The sequence below is a fragment of the Astyanax mexicanus genome, chromosome 24, assembly GCF_023375975.1.
Source record: "Astyanax mexicanus isolate ESR-SI-001 chromosome 24, AstMex3_surface, whole genome shotgun sequence".
NCBI lineage: Eukaryota > Metazoa > Chordata > Actinopteri > Characiformes > Acestrorhamphidae > Astyanax > Astyanax mexicanus.
Genome location: NC_064431.1, coordinates 1,560,572 through 1,584,003, shown reverse-complemented (window position 1 = coordinate 1,584,003; position 23,432 = coordinate 1,560,572). Strand labels below are relative to the sequence as shown.

The following is a 23,432-nucleotide window of genomic DNA, read 5'->3' as shown; positions in this document are numbered from 1 at the left end:
TGGGGGAAGAACAGAACAGAAGCTCTGACAGGGCAAACGTTCAAATGTTAAAATGTTCAAAGCTTCTTCTGGTTGTCCCAAAGGAGAAGAGAAGAAGAAGAAAGGAGAAGAGAGGAGAAGGAGGAGGAGGAGAGCACAGAGCTGTAATTTGATTAGCAGGGCTTTTGTAGGACTACTGATCAGGATAAAGCAGAAGAGCAGAAGGCCAGGCTTAAGTAACACTGATTAACACTGATTAAGCTTTATTTCAGCTTACTGGTATCTTACTATACTGCAAATACAGTAGATTTATTATTCATATATATATATATAATTGAGAATATTTGAGTTTGTGGTGGGCACAGTTTACGACCACATTTACCAAATTAGATCAACTATAATGTGGATGATCTATGTGTGCATCAGTGCGGTCACACAAAGTCTGTTTATTTATACACACACATATATATATATATATATATATATATATATATATATATATATATATATATATATATATATATATATATATATATATATCAATATATATATCAGAGCTGGGTAATAGTATTATGATTGTAGAATCTAAAGAATAACTGCTTCGCTGATTTATATATATATATATATATATATATATATATATATATATATATATATATATATATGTTTTTTTTTATATATATTTTTTTTTAGATACAAATGTATACAACATATACAAACCAAATACAATCAAACTACACTGGGTATACTGACTTATTTCAGATTTATTTTTGAAGTATACATCCAGATACATAGTTTTGCCTATAGTTACCATCTTTAAAACATCCCATAATATTTTTGTATATATATTTTTCTCATTTCATAATTAATGGACAAAAAGAAATTTTTCCAAAATTACTTATTTTATTTACCTACATTTATTTACATTTTTTTTCTTTTCCTGTATATAGGTATATACTTCCTATCCATATATATATATATATATATATATATATATATATATATATATATATATATATATATATATATATATATATATATATATATATATGTACATTTATATTTATGGCATTTAGAGTGACTTACAAGGTTTTTTACGTAGTATTAGGACTCTTGTTTTAGGACTCTTCTGATTGGTGTAGAGCAGTTTAGTCACCCAGACCAGGAATTGAACCCCAGTCTCCCACTCCCATGATGTGTTGGCTCACAAGCAGGCGGTGGTGTTATCCACTGCACCACTCCAACCACACACGAAAAAAAAAAGAAGCAAAAAACATAGTTTCATATAGCTATAATTGCTATAAAGTTATAAAGTTCCAAAAAGGTAAGATTTAAGTAAGACTTAAATTAAGCAAAAAAACACTAAAATCAAGTAAAAATCACTTGATTTCTGACATTTTGTGCTTATTTTTAGTTCAAAAGACTAAAATAAGCCAAATAATCTAACACTTGCAATGCCTAGTAAGACAAAACAAGCTATAAAACAAGATGTATTGCCATAAAATGAGATTAAAATTAAAATTTCACTTTCTAAGAGCTTAAAAATCCGAATGCATCAAAACGCAGGGCCTGTATGTTGTTTAGAAGGCTGTTGTAAGACTGTAGGGTGAAGTCGTGTCTGGGTTGAAGAAGAAAGGAGACGTTTGTGTGGAGATGTTTCGTCTGATGAGCGAAGAAACACGTGAAAAGCAGATGCCGGCAAGCTGGCTTATTAAGAAGATCGAGATGCATCTTCACTCGTAGCGCCAGTCAGTTTCCGCTAAAAGCCAAAGCAACATCAAGCCCTGGTCAGGATTAGAGAGCTTGGTCTATTTTTACACTGTTTTATCAATTCTTCTTCACGTTGAGCCTCATTATACAGCACCCTGTAAAAAAAACGAGAAACATGAAAGTAGCCTCAAAATGTCCACCAAGCAGTGAAGCCTTTTGAACGTGATGTTTCTTGATATTTGGATCAGCCGAAGCCTCTGACTAAGTGTCTTTTTTTAGGAAAAATGTGCAGTCGCGTTCAAGTAATTGTCCCTGTTGGATGCTGGGAAGAAGCGCAGCGAATCGCATTAGCTGTGGGCTCAGATTAAACCGCTCGTGAGCACAAGACCCTACTTTATTACCCTATTTATTCTTCCGGAATAGTGTGTGAGTAAGTGAGTGTGTGTGTGAGTAAGTGTGTTTCTTTTCGTTGCTTTTGCTGTTAAGCAAAAAAAATATATATATTTTTTTGTTTTATTCTTGTTTTTCTTATTGTTCTTCATAATGATCGTTAGATCTTTGGTCTTTAAAACTGATCTTCAATAATTGATATAGTTATGTTTTTTTTTTATTTTCACCTACATGCTGTTCAATATATATTTTTTAGAACATAATTTTTTAAAATTTATTTTTACATGATTTTTGCAAAAAAGAGGCCGAAAAACCTGTTTTTGAGCTTATATAAAATACAAATCTCAAAGTTCAACAAAAGTTCCATCAATATAACATCAATAAAACAGAAACAGTGGCAGTAACAGCTGTGTATATCGCATTTTATGCCCACTATATAGAGCATATATATTTTTAATATATATGAATTCTACCAGCCAGGTATTAAGGAGAAGTAAAGACACCCTGAAGAAGTACAGCATTATCTAAGAGTTTCAGGAAAGCTTCTCCAGCAACGAGACTGAAGCAGCATTAGCATTAGCAGCTAACCGGGCTGCTAAGCGCTAGCTCTTTCGCCATTCAGAGGTGAGTAGATCGGACTGTAGTCTGCGTGTTTACCGCGTTAAAACAAGCTACGTGGAATGAACCGCTAGCTAACATCGCCCTGGCTTACCGGAACTAGCACCAGCGGTTAGCTGCTAATGCTAATGCTGCTGCACCCAGCCTTAGTGTAAATCTGGAAATCTGGAAATCTAAGCTTACTGTAAATAAAAAGAAGCACTTTAATCACTTAAATAAACAGTTTTCACAAGATAGATATTTGTAGATTAACATCCAGCGCTGGTTTAACTTTAATAGAAAATGTTTTTTTTTTTTTTTTAAGAATTGCAGTTTTATTTACTTAGCTTAGCTTTACTTAACTTAAAGTTAAACCCTCCACCACCAAGCGGTGAGATTTGCTGAATTAGAAGGAAAACATGGTGACACCACTGTTCCTTACTAGTGTAGCATAAAATGCGACTTTAATCCAGTGTGCTTTATGTCAAAGGGAAAAAATGGGATAGAGGAGTGAAGGAGGGGAAGAAGGAAATTAGGCTAGACGTATATTACTGTATGTACATCATTATTGTAAGTCGCTTTGGACAAACGCGTCTGCCAAATGTAATGTAATGTAATACGCTTTGTACTGTCCACTCACTAACTCACGAGATAGCACCTCACAACTCACCACATACAGGTGTGAGTGTCCCCCGAGGCGACACCTGCTGTGACCAAATGACATACTGCTGTCCCATGACTTTTGGCACATCACTGAACCCCACAGAAAGCGTAATGAGAATTTCCCGAAATTCTAATAATCTCTTACAGTCAAACTCGATTAAGAGTTCAGGACCGAGCGTCTCCCAGCTTCGGTCGTAACACCCCTCGCTAACTCCACTCCACCACCACACAGCTCTTCCCTTTCTGCTAAATGTGAAAGAAATGACCCTCAGTGGTGTAATTAAAGCGGCTGTAATTCTGAATACGCACTGATGCGTGCTCCCCGCACTGCAATCCCTCCAAATAATGTGCAGCTTGGGGAAGTAAACACCTTTTATTTCTGTCTAAAAGAGCTTCAATCATCAGCTGGAATATTGAGAAAACAGCAGCGGTGACTTTGACTCTTCGCTAACGGATATCGATTATAGAGATTGTGGAGGACAAACCCATAAAAAATAAATTAAAACCTCTGGAATATAATCAAAAAGAAGATAGATGACCACAAGTGATAAAGTTATCCAAAAGCAGTGTGTAAGACTGGTGGAGGAGAACATGATGATGCCAAGATGCATGAAAACTGTGATTAAAAACCAACCAGGGTTATTCCACCAAATATTGATTATTTCTGAACTCTTAAAACTTTATGAATATGATGAATATGAACGTATTTTCTTTGCATTATTTGAGGTCTAAAAGCTCAGCCTTTTTTTAGTTATTTCAGACATTTCTCATTTTCTACAAAAAAAAGTAATTGCTCTAAATTGGGAGAAAACGTTGTCTGTAGTTTATAGAATAAAACAACAATGTTAATTTCGCTCAAACATAAACCTCTTAATTTTTTTCCAGAGCTTTATGTGTCCATTCATTTTTTTCACGTCTTTAATAATGGTAATGTAATGTGTATACAACATAGCATACTACAGTTAGTTGGGCGGTTTTAGGTCGTATATAAGGTCTTATTATTAGTTCGCAATGGGGGGGGGGGGGGGTGATGAGCTGCTCTCTAGTATCAACAACGCCATATTTGCAAAAAGTTGGCAAAGTATCAAGACTGTGATGTAACAGTTATGAGGTTTTAGAACAGGCCAATTTTACAGCTCTGATGTAAAACAGTGTTTTAGTGATTTTACTGGCTGATTTTATGAATTATACTAAAACTGCTTTACACGTGCTTTTGTTGACAACCTGATTTTATTAGCTGGTTTACGACATTCGCAATGACCTAGTGGTAACATTGGTGATGAGCTGCTTTCTAGTATCAACAACGCCATATTCTTCCAAAGTCGCAAAGTGTCAAGACTGTGATGTAACAGTTTTAGGGTTTCAGAATTGGCCTATTTTACCGCTCTGATGTGAAACAGTGTTTAATTTAGGGCTGATTTTATTGATTATTCTGAAACTGATCTTTCAGAAGGTCGTAGTACTATCCCTGACCTCTCAGACTGGAACCCCTGGAACTCCTGATAGAGCAGCACTGCAGTCAGATCTAGTCTCTAATCCACTGATTCTGATAAGGATGAGTTTCGTCTTCCCAGTGAATCCAGATTCTGAGTGTATACACGCAGCATAAATGCATGTGATTAATGCAAAGCTGCCTTGCTGTTTTTTTTGCGGTGTATTTTCTCCTCCGGTGTTTGCAGTTCAAAGCTAAGCTTGGCGCATGGTGGAGGCCTGAGGCGGGTGGTGGTGGTGGTGGTGGTGGTGCAGGCCGAGCTGATCGTCTGTAAGTGGTGCTTTATCAAAGAGCGTTCAGTGGAGATAAAATCGATCATTTGCCTGTACAGTGGCATCGGTAGCCGGAGCCCCCCAGGCTGACGGTGTGACTCCCAGGATTAGAAAGTTAAGAGGGTGCAGATTTGACTGGAAGGTCTTTCTTATTTCTGTTTAACCTTTACTGATCATCCTAAAACGCCTTTTCTACATTAAAAGAAGAATCAACATTGCATTTGATTTAAGTAAGACTCAACTGAGGTGTCCAAGAACTTCATAGCAAGAAGAAAAGATCAATATATGATAAAATAAAACATTTAAAGATGCAAAAATGTCAAAATCACAGAGTTCAGTATTTCTTATTTTTGGTTAATATGATATAATTTGATTTTAATGTGAACAATAAAAGAGCTAGAGAAAAACGGCTGAGGACAGCCACAACTGGAGGTGATAAGCTGCTCTCCAGTATCAACAACACTACTTTGTTAGCTTCTAGCTTTGCCGTGTCAGTGGGTTTTAAGTGATTTTTTTAACTGAGGTGTTCAAGAACTTTATAGCATAAGGAGAAGATCATTATATGACGAAATAAAACACTTATAGACATTAAAACAAGAAGAAAAGATCATTATATGATGAAATAAAACATTTATAGACATTAAAACAAGAAGAGAAGATCATTATATGACGAAATAAAACACTTAAAGACGTTACAACAAAAAGAGAAGATAATTTAATGCAGCAAAACATCTATAGACACTATAACAAGAAGTAAATATCATTATAATTCACAGGACTTATAATTTACTTTAATATCCTATTGGCAGACCTTTAAGACAGCTGTACACATGCTTTTGTTGACAACCTGCTTTTATTAGCTGGTTTACGACACCCGCGATGGTCCAGTGGTAACATTGGTGCTTTTACCATAATTAGCAACTAATATAACGAGCCTGGGGGTGATGAGCTGCTCTCCAGTATCAACAACGCCATATTCCTTCAAAGTTGCAAAGTATCAAGACTGTGATGTAACAGTTTTTGGGTTTCAAAACTGGCTCATTTGACAGCATTGATGTTTAACGTTGGCCTGATTTTTTTTTACTAATTATTCTAAAATTGTGTTTCATAGAAAGACTGAATGGATTGTAACATTCTATACAAAAGAAGCACTATAATTCACTTTAACACCACTGCTGTAAATACACATCCCACTTTAACTCCCTCACACCTATAATAAGGACAGCTGTACACGTGCTTTTGTTGACAGCCTGCTTTTATTAGCTGGTTTACGATACCAGCGACAGCTCACAGAACCTGCATTTTACAGCCTAGTTATAACACTGAAACAAGAGCCCTCTAATTTAATTGTTCTAACTGGGTAGTCCTGCTGTCGCCTCATTGTGTCCTCTCAGTGTGATATGCTGTTAGCAAGCTGGGCTAGCTAACAGCTTTGGCTAGCGTTAGCCTTGCCACCACTTTCTTCGCTTGTGAACTTACCAATTTAAATATGTGTATTTTTCTATGCACTGCATGTTTGTTTTTTTTGTGAGGCTGGATGATATGGCAAAAACGTAAAAATCACAGTATACAGTATTTCTTATTTTTGGTCAACATGATATAATTTAGCTACAGAAAAACTGCCCACAGCAGCCACAACTGGAGGTAATGAGCTGCTCTCCAGTATCAACAACACTATTATTAATATTCTTCTGGATGCGCTACAGTGAAATATTATCAAAAGCTTTGCCAAGTCAGTGGGTTTTATGTTAATTTTGGAGGTGTAGATGTAAGGAATCAAGACTGTGATGTAACAGTTTAGAGGTTTCTGAACTGGCCCATTTTGCAGCTCTGTTTTGGTTCTTCGATGAACTATTGTTATGCAATTATTTCAAGGAAAATGCAGTTTATACACAGTAAATTTGGCAGTGTTAAAACTTTAATTTAGTGTTGATTTACTGTATACATTTTAATAATACACAGTCATAACTAGCACTCTAGAATATGGAGGTTATGAGCTGCTTTCTAGTATCAGTAGCTTTGTCAAGACTGTGATGTAACAGTTTTGGGGTTTCCGAATTGGCCCATATTACAGCTCTGATGTAAAATATTGTTTAACGTAAGGTGGATATTATTTATTATTTTGAAATTGGATTTTTAAATTTAATGAATTAAAACTATCATGTAACAGTTTTGAGGTTAAACAAATGTTTATTTTTACTGCTCTGTTTTGGTTCTTGCATATACTGAACTCAAATTTAATGTATACATTTTATAATACATATATAGTTCCCTAACTAGCAGGCTAGAGTATGGAGGTCATGCTCTGCTCTTTAGTATCAACAACATATATACTCCCAGAATTTCTTAATTTTTCCAGATTTTTCAAGACTGTGATGTAACAGTTTTGAGGTTATAGAATTGGTTATAGAATATAGACTTTGATTTGGTTCTTTCATGTAATAAACTCTTGTTATTCAACTATTCCAAGGAAATTACAGTTTATACCCAGTTAATTAACAGTATTAAATCCTCACTTTTAGTGTTATACACATTCCTTGGGCCTTTTTAAGAGAACAGTGGAAAGTTTTACAGCTTCTGTACTATATTTCAAATTCACAGACGAGAAAATGATTCAGACAGAAATCTCCACAGACAGTTCCTCACCACTTCCACCAGTTCTTCCTCATATGCAACTTCCTCCTGCCAAATGCGTCGACTCACATGGGTGTGTTTTCCTACGGGTGCGTTTATAGGTGCAGCGCCGCACTTTAAATTTTGTTGACAGATGGAACGTTCCAGGTTTAAAGAGCCGTTTTTATCTGGCAGGTTGCTCGCGTGGCCCTTGTGTCATTGTGTAAACGCTGGACATTGTGAACTCTTGTTTGATTAGACGGCTCGACCGGGGACATTGGGTTACATGCAAACTGGCATTTTAAGTCGGAGCATTAGAAACGTCACGTTTAACCTCTGATCAACCTGGTAGAACAAATTAACTCAGGAATTCTCAGGCATTCTCAGGAATTCCAGAATTCCCAAATTCTCCTTTCCTCAAGCCAGAGAGACCCTCGGTTTATCCCAGGAATTCTGAGCCACTTGGCTTCGGCAGGTTATCAGCCAGCCCCCCGCCAACCCCGTCAACCCCCTGCCAACCCCACCAACCCCCACCAACCCCCGCCCCAATTTAACGGTGAGGCTGTTGCTGCTGTTGCTATTGTCTGGAGACCAGGTCTAAACTTAGAGCTTGTTCTCTCCTGCGCTTGTTGTTTGCCACTCTTTTCCACTTCAATTGGAATTCTTTCCCCATCAGTGTCAAAGCTCCCCCCCTCCACCAAAACCCAGCCACCCTCGCCTCTCCCTCTCTCTCTCTCTCTCTCGCTGCTGCTGTCAGTGTTTCTGCCTCGGCTTCAAACTTTCCCCGAGCTGCTTTGATTTGTTCCTTTGCAGGAAGGTATAGCAATTTAGAGCTTGGAAAGAGCTCGCGCCGGAACGCCACGCATCCCAGGTTCTTCCGAGTCGTGCCCCCGTTTCCCATGGAGTCGTAATTAGCATCTAAAAAAAAACACGTGAAGATGTGTTCAAAACGTGAAACACAAACAAGCCTTTTGACCTCTTCGGAACGAGATGAAAAAAAAGACACGTTAGCATTGGGTTAAATGAACGAAAACATGGTACTGGAAATGTGATGCAAGATGACGCAGTTGGGCATCACAGTATTATTGAGGAATTTGATAAATTAAATTAATTAAAATGTCTTGTAGTAAGTTTGTACTTGACTTGACTGGAATTATTTTTTCATGAATAAGAAGTAGTTTGATTTGAGCGTTCACTGTGGACCTCTACCTCACTCTACTTCTCTTTTCTTCACTTTTCCTCACTCTACTACCTCCTAACTCACTCTACCTCGCTCTACTTCGCTCTGCCTGACTCTACTCTAATTGACGCTACCTCCTAACTCACTCTTCCTCACTCTACCTCGCTCTGCCTGACTTTACCACACTCCATCTCATGCCACCTCACTCTACCTCACACTGCCTCAGTATACCTTGCTCTACCTTCTTTTCACCTCATGCTACCTCCCTTTGCCTTGCTCTATCTTACTCTACCTTCCTCTATTTGACTCTGCCTCACTCCACCTTATGCTACCTTGCTTTGCCTCACTCCGCTGTACTCTACCTTGCTCTATCTCACTCTACCTGACTCCACCCCTCTTTACCGGACTCTACCTCACTCTACCTGACTCTATCTCTCTTTACCGGACTCTACCTGACTCTACCTCACTCTACCTGACTCCACCTCTCTTTACTGGACTCTACCTCACTCTACCTCACTTTACCTCACTCTGATTTGCTCTGCCTTGCCTTTCCTCAGTACGCCTCATTCTATCTTACTCTACCATTTTTCTCGAAAAACAAAAACTATAAAAAATGAAAATGCCAAAAAACAATCCTTTAGAGGAAATGCTCTAATATGACCTTGTTTGGAATAAATGGTTCGGATTTTTCATATTTTTTACTCAAAGTGATTTTGTAAAAATATTTTCAGTTGCCAAATATCTTTGGTTGCCAAATATCCCTTAAAACAATTTCATTCAGTTTTTTTTTTTAGAACTGGGAATTAAAAACACAGTTGGAGAGACAAACTCAATAAACTCAATAAACTCAATAGACTCTGGCCCAGTCCTTTTAAGATCACTGTTTGGTTTATTGTAGGAGTAGCAGGAGGAAAATGAGCAAAAATTGTAGAACTGAAAAATTTCACAACCTTTGATTTTGCGGTTATATCGTTCAGCACTTTGTGTCTCCAGTTAAAGCGTCTCTGATTCTCACAGTTGCCTGTTTGACCATTTTTCTGCTCAATTCCTGTGGTGGTGAGACACACTGTACCAGCATCTAGAAAGACAGAAGCTGTATTTTGAGAAACATGAATAAGTCTTTTGGCCTTATAGATGAGCACAATAGAGATACTGGGTACGACGTTACCTCGTACCAGACTGCAGGCTGCTGGCGTCTGCGGGCACTGTGTCTTTTCTTGTTACGTCTTTATGAGCTTGTAATGTGCAATATTTAACAGAGCTGGCCTTTATACTCGGAATGAAATATATTGTATAGTGTTCTTGGTGATCGAGCACCAGAGACTGTGTAGAAGACAATCTTCAGTTTTTTGAACAAACAGCCTCTTCTTTGCTTTGGGAGAGATTGAGGTCATTGTTAATTGAAACTCAGACACATGTTAATTAGTGTGAGATTTTTTTTTTTTATCCACACAAGTCTCCCTAATCACCACCGTCCTTCGTTAAATCTCCTTCCTCTCAATGCTATGTGCACTCCACCGAAAATGAGCCTCAAGAATCCGCAATATTAGGATGCGGACCAAAATAGATCTTCCGCTAATGATGTGGATGTGAAAGGCATTCTTGTGCTTAATTTGCTTTCATGTGTTTATTTACTCTTTATTCTGAATTATTATTCAGACAGATCTCGAAAGAATCTTTATGTAAACAACCTTTTAGATGTGTATTTGATAATGATATGCATTTTTCCTGATTATGTAAGGGCTTTGTGAGTAACTTATGTAAATGTAATTTACTTATTCCTGTTACAGAGTTTGGGCCAATGTAGTGTTAGGAGTAGTGTTGCCCAAGGACTCTTCTCATTGGTGTAGCAAAGCATTCTGTAGTCCCCCAGACCTGGAATTGAACCCCTGTCTCCCATATGATAGCTTGCTGGCTGGTGGTGGTGTTATCCACTGCACCAACCAACCGTGCTTGTTGAATACAACAATTTTTTTATTCTTTCCAATTGATGAAATATTGATTAAGTACTAATTTTACACAAAAGTTATGTAATAAAGAAGTAATAACATTAGTTAGCAAGGCTAGAAGCTTTTTAATATACATCAAATATACAATACATATATAACAGAGCCTCCATACTCCATACTCCAGGCTAATGAGTGTTTTTCTTTTGTTTGAGAAAAAATAAAGAAATAAAAATGCTACAAACTTTCAGCATCCACTGTAAATAGCCATTTATATACTCTTTCAAATTTTTTTATTTAAACTTGGTAAAATAAAAAAAAAAGGTATTTTGGTGCTCTTCAAAAAAGGACAAAGAGCCGGTAAACTCAAATGAAGCACTGAGTATGATTATGGGTGTACAATGTGGAGAGAAATATGATAAATAACGATAACGCTGTTGGATATTACAATATCATCGACGAAGGCGATAAATTAAATCAGGTATATATAAAATTTGTTTGCACTTGGCTTGACTGGATTCATTTTTCTAGTTTTCTAGTTTACTGTGGACCTCTACCTCACTCTACTTCATTTTCATTTCTCTACCTTGCTCTGCCTGACTCTACCTCACTGGTAGACTCTACCTCAATGTTTTCAGATTAGAAGAAGATGTTCTAAACCTCTAGATATAAATCTGTGACAGTCTGTCCCTTGTTAAAGATTGTGTCTAAGATTCTTACTGATTCTTACTGATGTTTCCATTTCCATCCATCCAGCATCTACCACATCACTTTTAACTTGACTTTGACTTTAGACTGTTAAAGATGGCCATCCTCTTTGACAGGTGCCACTGGCGCCAGTTAATCAGTGGTATACACTTCATCTCTCCGTGGTTTGAATTGGTGATTGGTGTATAATTGGTCTGACGTGTGTCAAAAGCACCTGCAGTGCTAAACAGAACGGTTGCCACTCTGTATTGCAATCAGGTTCCACCGAACTGTCATGGTGTCTCCGACTTATTCACTTATTCACCTATTTCCTGAATCATTTTCTGCATCAAGACTATATACAAACACTCATCTCCTGGTGGTCTTTAGACGACCACATTGAAGAATTCCAGTGTTGACCTCTCACGCCCACGACCTCTCAAACCAGGTCCATTACCCCAAGATTATTTGCGCCCACATGACTCGTCTGTGGACCAGGATCTGGAGATATACAGTAGCTATGACAGGTTTTGCCCCCTGCTTTGAGATGTTAGCCCCTTTTAGTGCTATTCCCTTTTCTTATACGAACGCTTGAGAGAAAGTAAGTAAGTGAGGAAGTGAGGAAGTGAGTGAGTGAGTGTTGGGGAGGGGGATAGCCTGGACCACTAAGCTTTCTGCTGCTGGAGGCAGACGAAAGGAGCAGCGAGAAGAAGGGAAAAAGAGGACTCGTTTGAAAGCACTCAGTACTCTCAGAGGAACAGCCAAGTGCATTGGAAGAGCGCTGAGATCCGCCATCCGATTGTGTGGGTGTGGGGGTTACAGGTTAATAACTGACTAGAGCGAAGGAAGGAGGGGAGGGAACCCGAGCTCTTTTGTTGTGCCCTGTAACCGGTAGGTCCTGGAGAGCGACCAGTTACAGAGTGAGATCTTCAGGCGCAGTCAGCTGATAGCACAGGATGAAGCTTAAGATCCAGTAGAGCTTGTGTAAAAAAAAGGATATCCTTTACACCTTAAGGTTGCTTTCACACCTACCTTGTTTCAGGGTTCGTAGGGTCATAAAAAAACTGGAAAAATCATGGAATTTGAAAATAGCAATTTCCAGGCCTGGATGAGATTTGGAAAAATACAATTTTTCCAGACAGTTTTGGGAAAAAAACGTCGAAAGTCTGTGTGTTTCAGTTTACCGATGGAGACAATCTATTTTGAGCTACAAATACGTCAGCTCAAAGTTCATTCAGTAATTTAGTAATTTAGCCCTACAGAATGGAGCTCTCAGGATCTGACACACAATTTATTATTCAAGATTGTGTGTCAACATTTGCATCAGATTAATTTATTCCTACTATAATAATAATAATAATAATAAAAAAAAATGTTTTAGTTGATTTTTAGTTTTATTCTCCATGTCTGCACTGATGTTTCAAAAATCGTATGGTCATGAAAATTTGCCTTAAAGGCACGGGAAAGTCATGGAAATAATCATGGAAAAATCATGGAAATCTATTGGTTAAAACGTGCATGAAACCTTTTGTTTGGTCTGGACTTTCAGGGCGCTATTGTACACCCTGTGCAAGGGTGTTTGCTATCTTACACCCCATCAACAACCCAGTCTATTTTTACACCAGTGTAAAAAGGTGTGCTCAGGTCAATTTCTGGTATGTTTCTATCTTGGTGGTGGGAAGTACAGGTGCACCACTGACCGATTAAAACCCTGACAACAGTCAATAGTCAGCTGCACAATCCTATGTTAGTCATGCAGGAGCGCCGTTGGTTGCTGTTCCCTTAAATGAGCTGCTATTGTACCTTCACATTATCCTCTGCTGAGACATTCAAAAGCGCCAAAGTCAGAGCGCACCTGCCTCTTAAATGAAATGACAAAAGGCACACTGGCATTTTTTTGTTGCCCTAATAATACCAAAGACACACAAGACGTCCTAAATTTAGCTGCATGATGCTTAATTGAACGATGCTCTATAGATCACTAAAATGGGGCCTTCAGACTTTTTAGGCAGGTCTGAACCAAAATAGAAATGTTAAAAATCCCGCAAACCATGATCTGGAGCAATTTTGTTGCTTTCCAGATCATTTTTTTGCAGTGTGAAAGTGCTTTGGGATCATTTGGACTTTGGGATGATGTCTGCTGTGATTTGAGTTACAAAGATCTAAAGGTGTAGTCAGCTGATATCACAGGATGACACCTGAATTCCCAACGAGTTTGAGCAGATTCATCATTCTGGTGCTTTTACCCTTTAGGTTTTGTCAACTCGAGAGTGATTGATGATGTTGAGTAAGTGTGTAAATGTTAGTTAAAGACAGGTAATCAGTCAATCGGGGTGTTGGAAATTAGTCAAATTTCTGTTCCTCACCTCCAGGACAGCCATGTAGAGTCAGATTGGCCTGTTTTGTGTAAAACAGGAGTCTTGTAGAGTATTATAATAAGGAAAATATGTATCAGTTTTATGTTTTAAAATATAATCACTAAAAGTCCAAAATAAATATACGTAGATATCTGGATAATAAAAAATACTATCCAGCGTAGATCATAATTGCTGGAGCGAATGAAACACGTCAGTGAGCAAAAACAAGCCCGGAGCCCAGTGGGCCTCCAATCATCCGCGTAATCGAGTTGAACATGTGTGCTTTTCTCATCTCTAATGTACAACTGTGCAAGATCTAGGTCAAACGGCGTGCATCGTTAAGGGGACCAGCCAAGAAAACCATTATTGTTAGGGCTGCCGCCCCCCGCCACTTTTTCAAAATACTGTTGTTCTGTTGTTCTCTTGTCTGGTTTGCCTATTCTGCCCTATTCAGGCGTGGCTGGACAATTATGTCAAGCTAAACCAAAGAACAAGCAAGCAAGAAGTTCTTGCTTTATTGAATTCTGGAACTTTGTGTACCAGAGTCATGAAGACTTAAGTCTTGGTTGAACAGTCCTTTAAAGACTTGTTCTTAGTGGCCTATTGGCTGTTGGACATTTGTTTAACGATCTAAAAAAGTGGTGACATCAACAGAAAGCTCCTGCCTCTTGTAGTTGCAGTGAAAAACCTGTTATAGGGGACTATAAGCCTATTGCATTTGGAACTTTTAGTTGGTATCTTAGCTGTTAGCTTTTTTCCCTTTGTACTGAACACAGGCAAATAATTGTGGCAAACAGTTCCAGGACTTGGAAGGATACTTCAGCTGCGTCCTCAAAATTGATGCATTTCTGCATGTCTGCAAATACTACTTTCCTTTTGCTTTTCTTTTGTGTGAAGTACTTGCAAATTTCTCCCAAATAAGCTACAGACCGAAAGCTCTTAAATCTGATGCTTGCCCTTATAAGCACCGCCAAGGCATTACCTTTTCCATCCATCTCAGCTCGTCAATCTGAGACCTCAGGTGACCCAGACAAATGTCCAACGTTTTTTTTTTAGTGGTGCACAAATGTTTTTAGTGGGAACACTAAAACACGGCAAGGTCATGTTACTACATGAAGTGGAAATGAGGTTTCTCTTCAATGATTCAATCTTTAATTATGTGTATGATTATGTATGAAATAATCATTCAATGAGGAGGGCTGATTAAAAAAAGAGCAGGGACGCTAAGTGAGACACGTGGCAGAGAGTTGGGCTGCTGGAGATTTCTCCCAGCTTATCAAAAGGTACAAATTAATCCTCGGGCACGTCTGAAATCTACTTCCCCCGCTCCTTCCCTCGGGAGGCGATAGTCCCTTTTGAAATCTTAATCTTTCTTTTTAAAGACAAAGCGTCATGGCGGCTCGAGTGAACCCAGACGCTTTGTCTTGTCTTGTTTAGTCTTGTCTTGTCTTGTCTTTGCTGTCTGTTTATGTCGCAGTCGTAGATGTAGGTTTTGGTAATACACTACAGGACCTTGTGAGCAGCTTGAAAGAAGAAAGACGTTCTTCATTCTTCATTCTTTCTCTCAGCTGCAAAGCCGAGCTGCGATTGGCCCTGACTGAGGACTGACTCTGGAGCCGGCCATAATGGACGCTTACATGTCATGAAGAATGCTCCTACGGCCCTGAGCAGCGGCGGGGGCTGGGATTGCGTGGGTGCATGCATGCACGTCTTTATTCACTGACGCATCAGTGGGATTCGTGCAGTGACAGTGCAGCCACTGTGCTAGCCTCCGCCCGTCATTCCCCGGCTCACAAGGGGCAGCTTTGTGTGCACGTCAGCCCCGGCATGGCATAGCACGGAGATGGCGACCGGGTAATCCAGGGCCTGGGACTGTCTCTGTTTACCACTGACCCTGGACCATAGTGAAAAAATATACTAAGCATTATTATTATGCAATAGTGCGATAAAGTGTTCTTGTAGCCACATTATTATAAATCAGTATATTTAAAGAGCGCTAAAGTGGAACATCATTTTTTGTACTTATTATTATACTTTAATTGTATATATTTTAAATATACTTTAAAGTGACATTTAAACATTTTATTTAAACTACTTCATGCATGTAACCCCATATTTTAAATATGCTTACAGTAACAATATAATACATTTAATGAGTATTACAACTCGAGTATTACTATTATTATACACTGAGTATATTAGAACTAAGTACTAAGTACTAAGAATTGATGTTAAATATGTGTGATCTATTTATTTATTATTTTATGTATAAAAATTACAAATTTACTCACATTTTTAAAAATTAGTAATAGTAATTTAATTTACTTTTTTTAAAAGTTAAAACATGATACATTGTACTTTAAGTGAACTATTGTAACAGCTGTTTTTAACACACTTTGCTAAAAAATGTACAAACGTATATTTACATATTTGGAAATAAGTATTTTTAAATACATTATATTTTTAAAAAGTATGATCAAAGTTTACTTCAAATATTTGATGAAAGCATAATATTAGTGTACTTTTTAATATATTATAAGTAAGTACATAAATCTGTTATTATATTTACAGCAGTAAATACAATTAAGTATATATATATATATATATATATTTTTTTTTTTTTTCTATTTTGGTCGGAGGAAAGAATGGAGGGAAAGAGGAGTGTGATGAAAAAAGGGAAAGAGATGGAGAAAGAGCAAGAGTAGAGTACTGGCGATCCTGCCAAGTCGGCAGGCAGTATCCATCCCCGTCCTGGATTTAATATCCTAATGTGGTCCTGGAACCGTAGATCTAATAAGGAAGGAGTGAGAGAGAGGTGGAGAGAAAGAGAAAGAGAGAGAGAGAGAGAGAGAGAGAGAGAGAGGGTAGGAGGCCTTTCTCAATAATGAAAACTGGCCAGGGCTCTCTCTCTTTCTCTCAAGCAACTGTAGAGAGAGAGGCGGGTGGTGAGCGGGTGGGGCAGGGAGGGGTGATGCCCTCCATAAATTACCCGGCCCAGAGAGTGACACATGCATCTCCAAAGGCTATTAGAAATGCCAATAACTGCACTCGTTTGTACACCAAAGATGCAGCAGTAGCAGCAAAAAAAGGGCTTCGCTGGGTGGAAATCTCCACACTGAAGCACTGCTGACTTAGTGGAGCGATCCGCCCTCTAAAACCCCCGACTCCACTCCTGTGGATCCGAGACTGTGGATATCCGTCAGTTCAGGGAGCTGATGTAGAAGATGGGAAGATCTTCCCAGTCAATATGGATATACCCTTTTATATCTATACAGTATATTATAGATAGGATCAACTTCCACTGTCTCTGTGGAAGAATATCAGTTGGTAGGGTCTGTGGTGAAGCTCATATCCAGTTTATCCACCTTATATTTAGAATTTGGAGCAGCCTGGTGGTCAATCTTCATCAATTGCACATTGCACCAGTAAGAGCAGTAAGAGTGTGAAGGTTCAATTATCAGGGTAAGAGCACAGTTCTGCTCTAAATATTGCAATGCACACAACATTATGCGAGACACACCAGAGTTCAAAAGAGGACAAATTGTTGGTGCACGTCTTGCTGGAGCATCTGTGACCAAGACAGCAAGTCTTTGTGATGCATCAAGAGCCACGGTATACAGGGTAATGTCAGCTTACCACCAAGAAGAACCAACCACATCCAACAGGATTAACTGTGGACGCTGTAAGAGGAAGCTGTCTGAAAGGGATGGTCAAAGGGGTGATAACCCGGATTGTATAAAAAAAAAAACATAAAACCACGGCTGATCAAATCACGCAGAATTCAATGTGCACCTCAACTCTCCTGTTTCCACCAGAACTGCCCGTCACCACAATCAATTATTGTGCTCTAAAATTACGCCAAATATTTCATCTTCATAAATTCCATGCGTTTCTGTCCGTATTGTGAAAATCCCGAGTCACAATGCAAAGATTCTATTCATTTTCTTTGCATGGTGAAAATCACCAGTCGTGCACCTTCTCGTGCGACGTCTCCCACACAGTTCATTTGCATTCGTGTTCGCAGCGTTTGGAAGGCACTGTTGTTCAAAGCAACTTACAGAAAGACGCTCTTTGTTGTCTGCTTGGAAGGCTTGTGTTTGCGCTGATGTAAACAGGCCAGGGTCTTATCTGAAGCATCAGTTATTTCATGCCGTGCAGTTCTCCTGCGTTTCAGTATCACATGAGGAGTATCTGTGGAGTATATATCAGTCCGTCTCGATCCCAGTTTTACGTCCTCGTGGTCCTCGCTCCTGGAGTATACACGCCTGTGCCGGTAATTACCCAGCAGATCTCTTTGTTACTAAGCACTAAGGATGTGGTGTCAGTATGAATTAGGGATGAGACAGCCCTGAAGCTGATGGCTGCGCTCATTTCTGAAGATATAATCATCTTCCCTTATGGAAGCGGCTCTTCGCGCGCCCTCCATCCCTCCTTCCTCCCCTCCCCTGTTCTTTGCATCCTAATACTACCTAATCGCTACTATTATCTCGGCAGGTTCTTCCAAAATGAATTGATTATGCTGACCTACTTCACGGTTTCGGGGTTTGTAGACTTTCAGAAGCTGCTTAAAGGAAGACTTTGAAGAGTATGAGATGCTCTTGGTACAAGTGTGAATACTGATATAGGCTTTCTGTAGGATCAAGAAGTCCTGGATCTAAAAGTCCTGGATCTAAAAGTCCTGGATCTAAAAGTCCTGGATCAAGTCCATATCCTTCTATCTTCTAAATAAAATATATAAACATACATTGTAAGGACTGTTCTACTGGTCCTGAAGTCCTAAAGGAAATCTAAGGTATCCTAGAATTGGCCCAGTGGCTTAGTGGTTAGCATGTTGGCCTCTTAGCATTGAGGTTTTGGATTCAAGTGTGTGAATGAATATAATGAGCATTTAAATCCTTTCATTTTCCCAAAAAGCCACTCTGCTGAAGTACAGAGTTATACAGGAGTACAGGAGACTGAAGAAGTATTAGCATTAGCCGCTAACCGCTATTTCCCTGTTCAGAGGCCAGTATTTATCAGCCTGTAGCCTGCTCCTAACCCTGACTAGCACTGCTAATGCTAATGCTAATGCTCCAGCCCTAGTGCTGTAGAAATACAGGAATCTAAGCTTACTGTAAATAAACTAAACCACTTTACTCACCCAAATAAACAGTTTTCAGAAGAAAAATCTTAGTGTAGATTAACATTCATTTTTAAAGCTATCCCTACCAGGACCTGTTGCAATTCTGCAATCTCTTCAGGTAGATAAGCACACACCATGCTATCAGGACACTGACAAGACAGCAGGACTTTCTAGTTTCTTTTTTGCAGGTCTTAAAAGTAAGAATAGGATGTGCTATGCTAAGTTATGTAGCAACTATGGGCCACTACAGTGCCAAAAAACGAGCCAAAAAAAAGGTAATCTTATTATATTTTACACCAAGCATTCTTAAAAGGACGATATCAGGGTAATAAATGGGCGTGCAACGCTTTTTTTACATGCATACTGTTTATGCATAAAAAATGAACACAACACTGTATTGTGCACTGGATTATAAGGCGCATTTTAGGAGACACTATAAAAAAAAAGTAAAGTAAAGCTAAGCTAAGTAAACATAACTGTAATAAAAAGACTTTCTTTTAATGTCAAACAAGCATTGGATGTTAATCTACACAGATTTCTCTCCTGAAACCTGTTTATTTGGGTGAGTAAAGTGCTTCATTTATTTACAGTAAGCTTAGATTCCCAAATTTCTCCAGCACTAAGGTCGGAGCATTAGCAAGAGCGGCTAACCCCTCTAGCAGTTCTAGTTGGGTTTAGGAGCAGGCTACAGGCCGATAATATTCACCTCTGATCAAGGAAATAGCGAGCGTGGTTAGCGGCTAATGCTAATGCTATTCCATAGATAACACTCATACATAAGGAGCACTGTATTATAAAGAGAACTGATGATTTTTGGGAAAATTAAAGAATTTTAAGTGCAGTTTATAGTGCGAAAAATATGGTAAATACATTCTGTGGCACCCATTCTTCATTCCATTCCCAGAAAAGGTAATGTCCAGTCTTTTCAGTTTCTTTATTTCCTTATCTTTACCTGCTTGTCCTCATCCAGCCTAGTGAAACACTCGAGCTTGTCAAACTTATCAGTCTGCTCTCCGAAAATAAACGACCCCACTGAACTGGACATGGTCTCCTGGGACGGGGGCTGTTGGGCTCTGTGTTTGTGATGCTGGAGGATAGCTGTGTGTACTCTGACTAAACGAGACAGCGGGACATTGCAGTAAAAGGTAAAAGGTAGCAGAAAGAAGAAGAAGAGAACATGGGAGATAGGGGCGCATCTCTGAAAGCTTGTATCTCTGCATTTTTATCAAGCTTTGATCTCCTCAGAGAGCGGAGTATCGAGAACTGAGAACAGAGGGAGCTCGTCTTGAGTACAGAAGCATAGATGCGTGCAATAGCGTGCACTGTTTCATTCCTGCACCTGTAATTTACCTGTATTCGCCCAACTCAACTTTCCTCTCTGCACAGAAAAATTATGAATTGGCTCAACTTAACTCAGTCAATTTATCATTTCGATTTGTAAATACATACAATTTTAAGTTCATTTAACTAAACTCAGTCAAGTCATTTTTTTTTACTTCGTTAAGTTGTAAATATAGAACTGTAAATATATATTTTAAGTTCGTTCACCTTAACTGCGTCAAGTTATCATTTTGCTGTAACTCAGTTAAGTTGTAAATACATACAATTTTAAGCTCATTTAACTAAACTCAGTCAAGTCAATTTTTTTGACTCAGTTAAGTTGTAAATATATAACATTTTAAGTTCATTTAACTTAACTCAGTCATGTTATCATTTAGATCTGACTCAGTTAAGTTGTAAATATATAACATTTACATTTTATTCAACTTAACTGAGTCAAAGCTGGATGATAATTTGAATCAGTTAAGTTTATTCAACTTATTCAACAATAGTTTAATTAGTTCAACTGTTATTTGGCTTATGTTTGAACCCATACTGTGGAAAGAGCATTGGCACATGTAGTACTAGTCCAGTACTAAAAGTTGGTTGAAATCACATTTTTTCATTGGCTCAATAAGCATTTGATTGAGTTGTACTGGCCGGTAAATTCACTCAACTTGATAATATTAGTTCTCCTGACTAAAACACAAAATCACTTTTTTTTAGAGAGTGCTCTCTAATGCGGGTGGCCATGCATGCAGCAATGGCAGCGGCATCATCAGCGGCATCGGCAGTGGTTGCAGTAGCGGTTGCAGAGTGGAGAGAAGGCATCACGAAGCCCACTTATCATGCTAGTGTGCTCACACAGCACGGCTGGATGCCTCTCGTACGCTTTGATCAAGCCCCCGAACCCCGGCGCTCACCTCCTCCCTCCACCTCCACCTCCCTCCCTCCCTCCCTCCCTCCCTCGCTCCACGTCCGGGGAGATTTCTACAGGTTACCTAAGCATATGACAGTCATCCCGCCTTCCCAAAAAAAGCCCAGTCACTTTCTGTTTAATGGCCTGCCAGGGGTTTTCAGAAGGCATCACGGGTTATTATATGCGCCTGGTCTGGATGCACTGACTGGGTTCCCCTCCCTCACTATTCCCACCACCACCTCTAACACATACACACATATATACACACACACACTCACACACTCACCCACACTCTATCCGTTTTGCCGGCACCGTGACAGCGGCCACTGCTAACGCCTGCTAAAAGCAGCCGGCTTTTCCTAGCACTGGCTGCTAATCTCACCGGGCTTTTTCCCTGCATTTTTTTTGTTGGCTGGCCGGGAAGCCAGAACCTAAATAACTCAGAGCTCTGCTCTGTTCAGGGTTTGCGATGGTGCGCTCCTCTCCTCTGCCTGGGATCAAGTTAAGAACAATTTAATAATTATAATTCTGCATCAAATCTAAGCCATAACCTGTGAGTACTAGAGGTTACGATTTTATATTGATTATTTTAGTCAACGATAACGATAATACAGTAATGTACGATACCTCTAAAATTGTCACGATATGATTCGGTTCGATATGACTTAAATTCAATCTGATTACAATCTGTTGCTTTTCTAAGAACTCACTGTCACGAATGAGGAGGTGGACGTCAGTGCAGATAAATTTAATTTAAACAAACAAGATTAATAAAAACATAAAACAAAACAAAGACAAAGACTAGGAAAACTGAGGAAACAAGAAACTCTAAAACACAACTTTTAACATAGAATAACTAGAAAATACAAAAACAACAGACCTGGTAGTATCCAGGTAGTATCAAAAATATACTAAGGAACACAAAACACCAACTCTTCTCACAAATCTACAAAAATACAAAACTTGGATATACACCAGACACAGATTAAAAAAAAAAAAAAACTCAAAAAATGGCTATTTATACACAGGGAGGGTGAAGACAGGTAATGAGGGGGCGGGGTTACAAACAAGACACAAGGTGATAACATAGGATAGGGCGGGGCCAGGACAATAACAAAACAATGCCATGTGCTCACAAAAGCACATGGCTGGGGAGACAAGACAGGAAAACAGGGCAGAGGAGCACAGAAAACCAAAAAGGGGAAAAACACAGGACAGACACGGAAAAATATATAATTCTAATTTGTGCCGCACAATATATCGTTAAAACATCGTCAATGCAGTGTGTACATGTGCAATTAAATCACGTTAAAACACGTCATGTTGCAATTTATGTTTTATGTTTTGATTCTTGACGCAAGAAGTAGATACACAGCGCTGTCTCTGTGTCTGTGTGAGTGACAGGCTGCTGCTGCCTGAGAGGTATGAGGGGGAGGGGGAGGAGGCCTTCGTAATAAAATAAGTGCATGTGAAAAACACAACAAAAAAACACCTTTTGATTGATTGTAGTAGGCAATCGTACAGGGCTTTTATAAGGGATTTGATATGAGTAGAAACCAGAAGTAGCTGGTGGAGCTCAGTGAGCAGAGTGGGGTAAAAGAAAAATACTTTTTTTTACACATTTTTCTCTTTTTGCCATCATGGCTGAATCTCGCTAGATTTGCGGTTTGCCGGGTAATGTAATGCGATGCAGCTCCGATAAATATATTTATGCGATTCAATGCAGGTCAGAGGACTCGAGCATTCTGATTCTGCACCGGCGTGTTTTTTGTTTGCAGGTTTTTCAGTGTGGGGGGGGCAGGGACGCCTTTTTTCGCTCCTTTCTGCCAGCCGAGTGCCTAAAATATTTAACAAGGCTCGTGCTATTTTTGGTTTGCAGCTCACTCTCCTCCCTCTGTCTGTATGTGAGTGTGTGTACGTGTGAGAGAGTATGTAAGAGAGTGTGTAAGAGAGCGTCTAAGAGTGTGTGTGTATTAGTGTGTAAGTGTGTGCGAGAGTATGTGTGTGAGGTAGGGCTGCACAACGTATTGCAATGTCACTTAAGGCAGTTAAATCAAACACATCATGTTGCAATGGTTTGATTCTTTACACAAGAAGTAGGTACACAGCGCTGTCTCTGTGTCTGTGTGAGTGACAGGCTGCTGCTGCCTGAGAAGCACAAGGGGGCGGGGCAAGAGTAAACACG

General features: G+C 39.1%; 1 protein-coding gene across 4 annotated transcripts in view; it reads left to right on the top strand.

The window, feature by feature from the left end:
* pcbp4 (poly(rC) binding protein 4) overlaps window positions 1-23,432 on the top strand; it is a 123,987-nt gene that overhangs the window by 1,315 nt on the left and 99,240 nt on the right. The gene's annotated exons all lie outside the window — the stretch shown is intronic.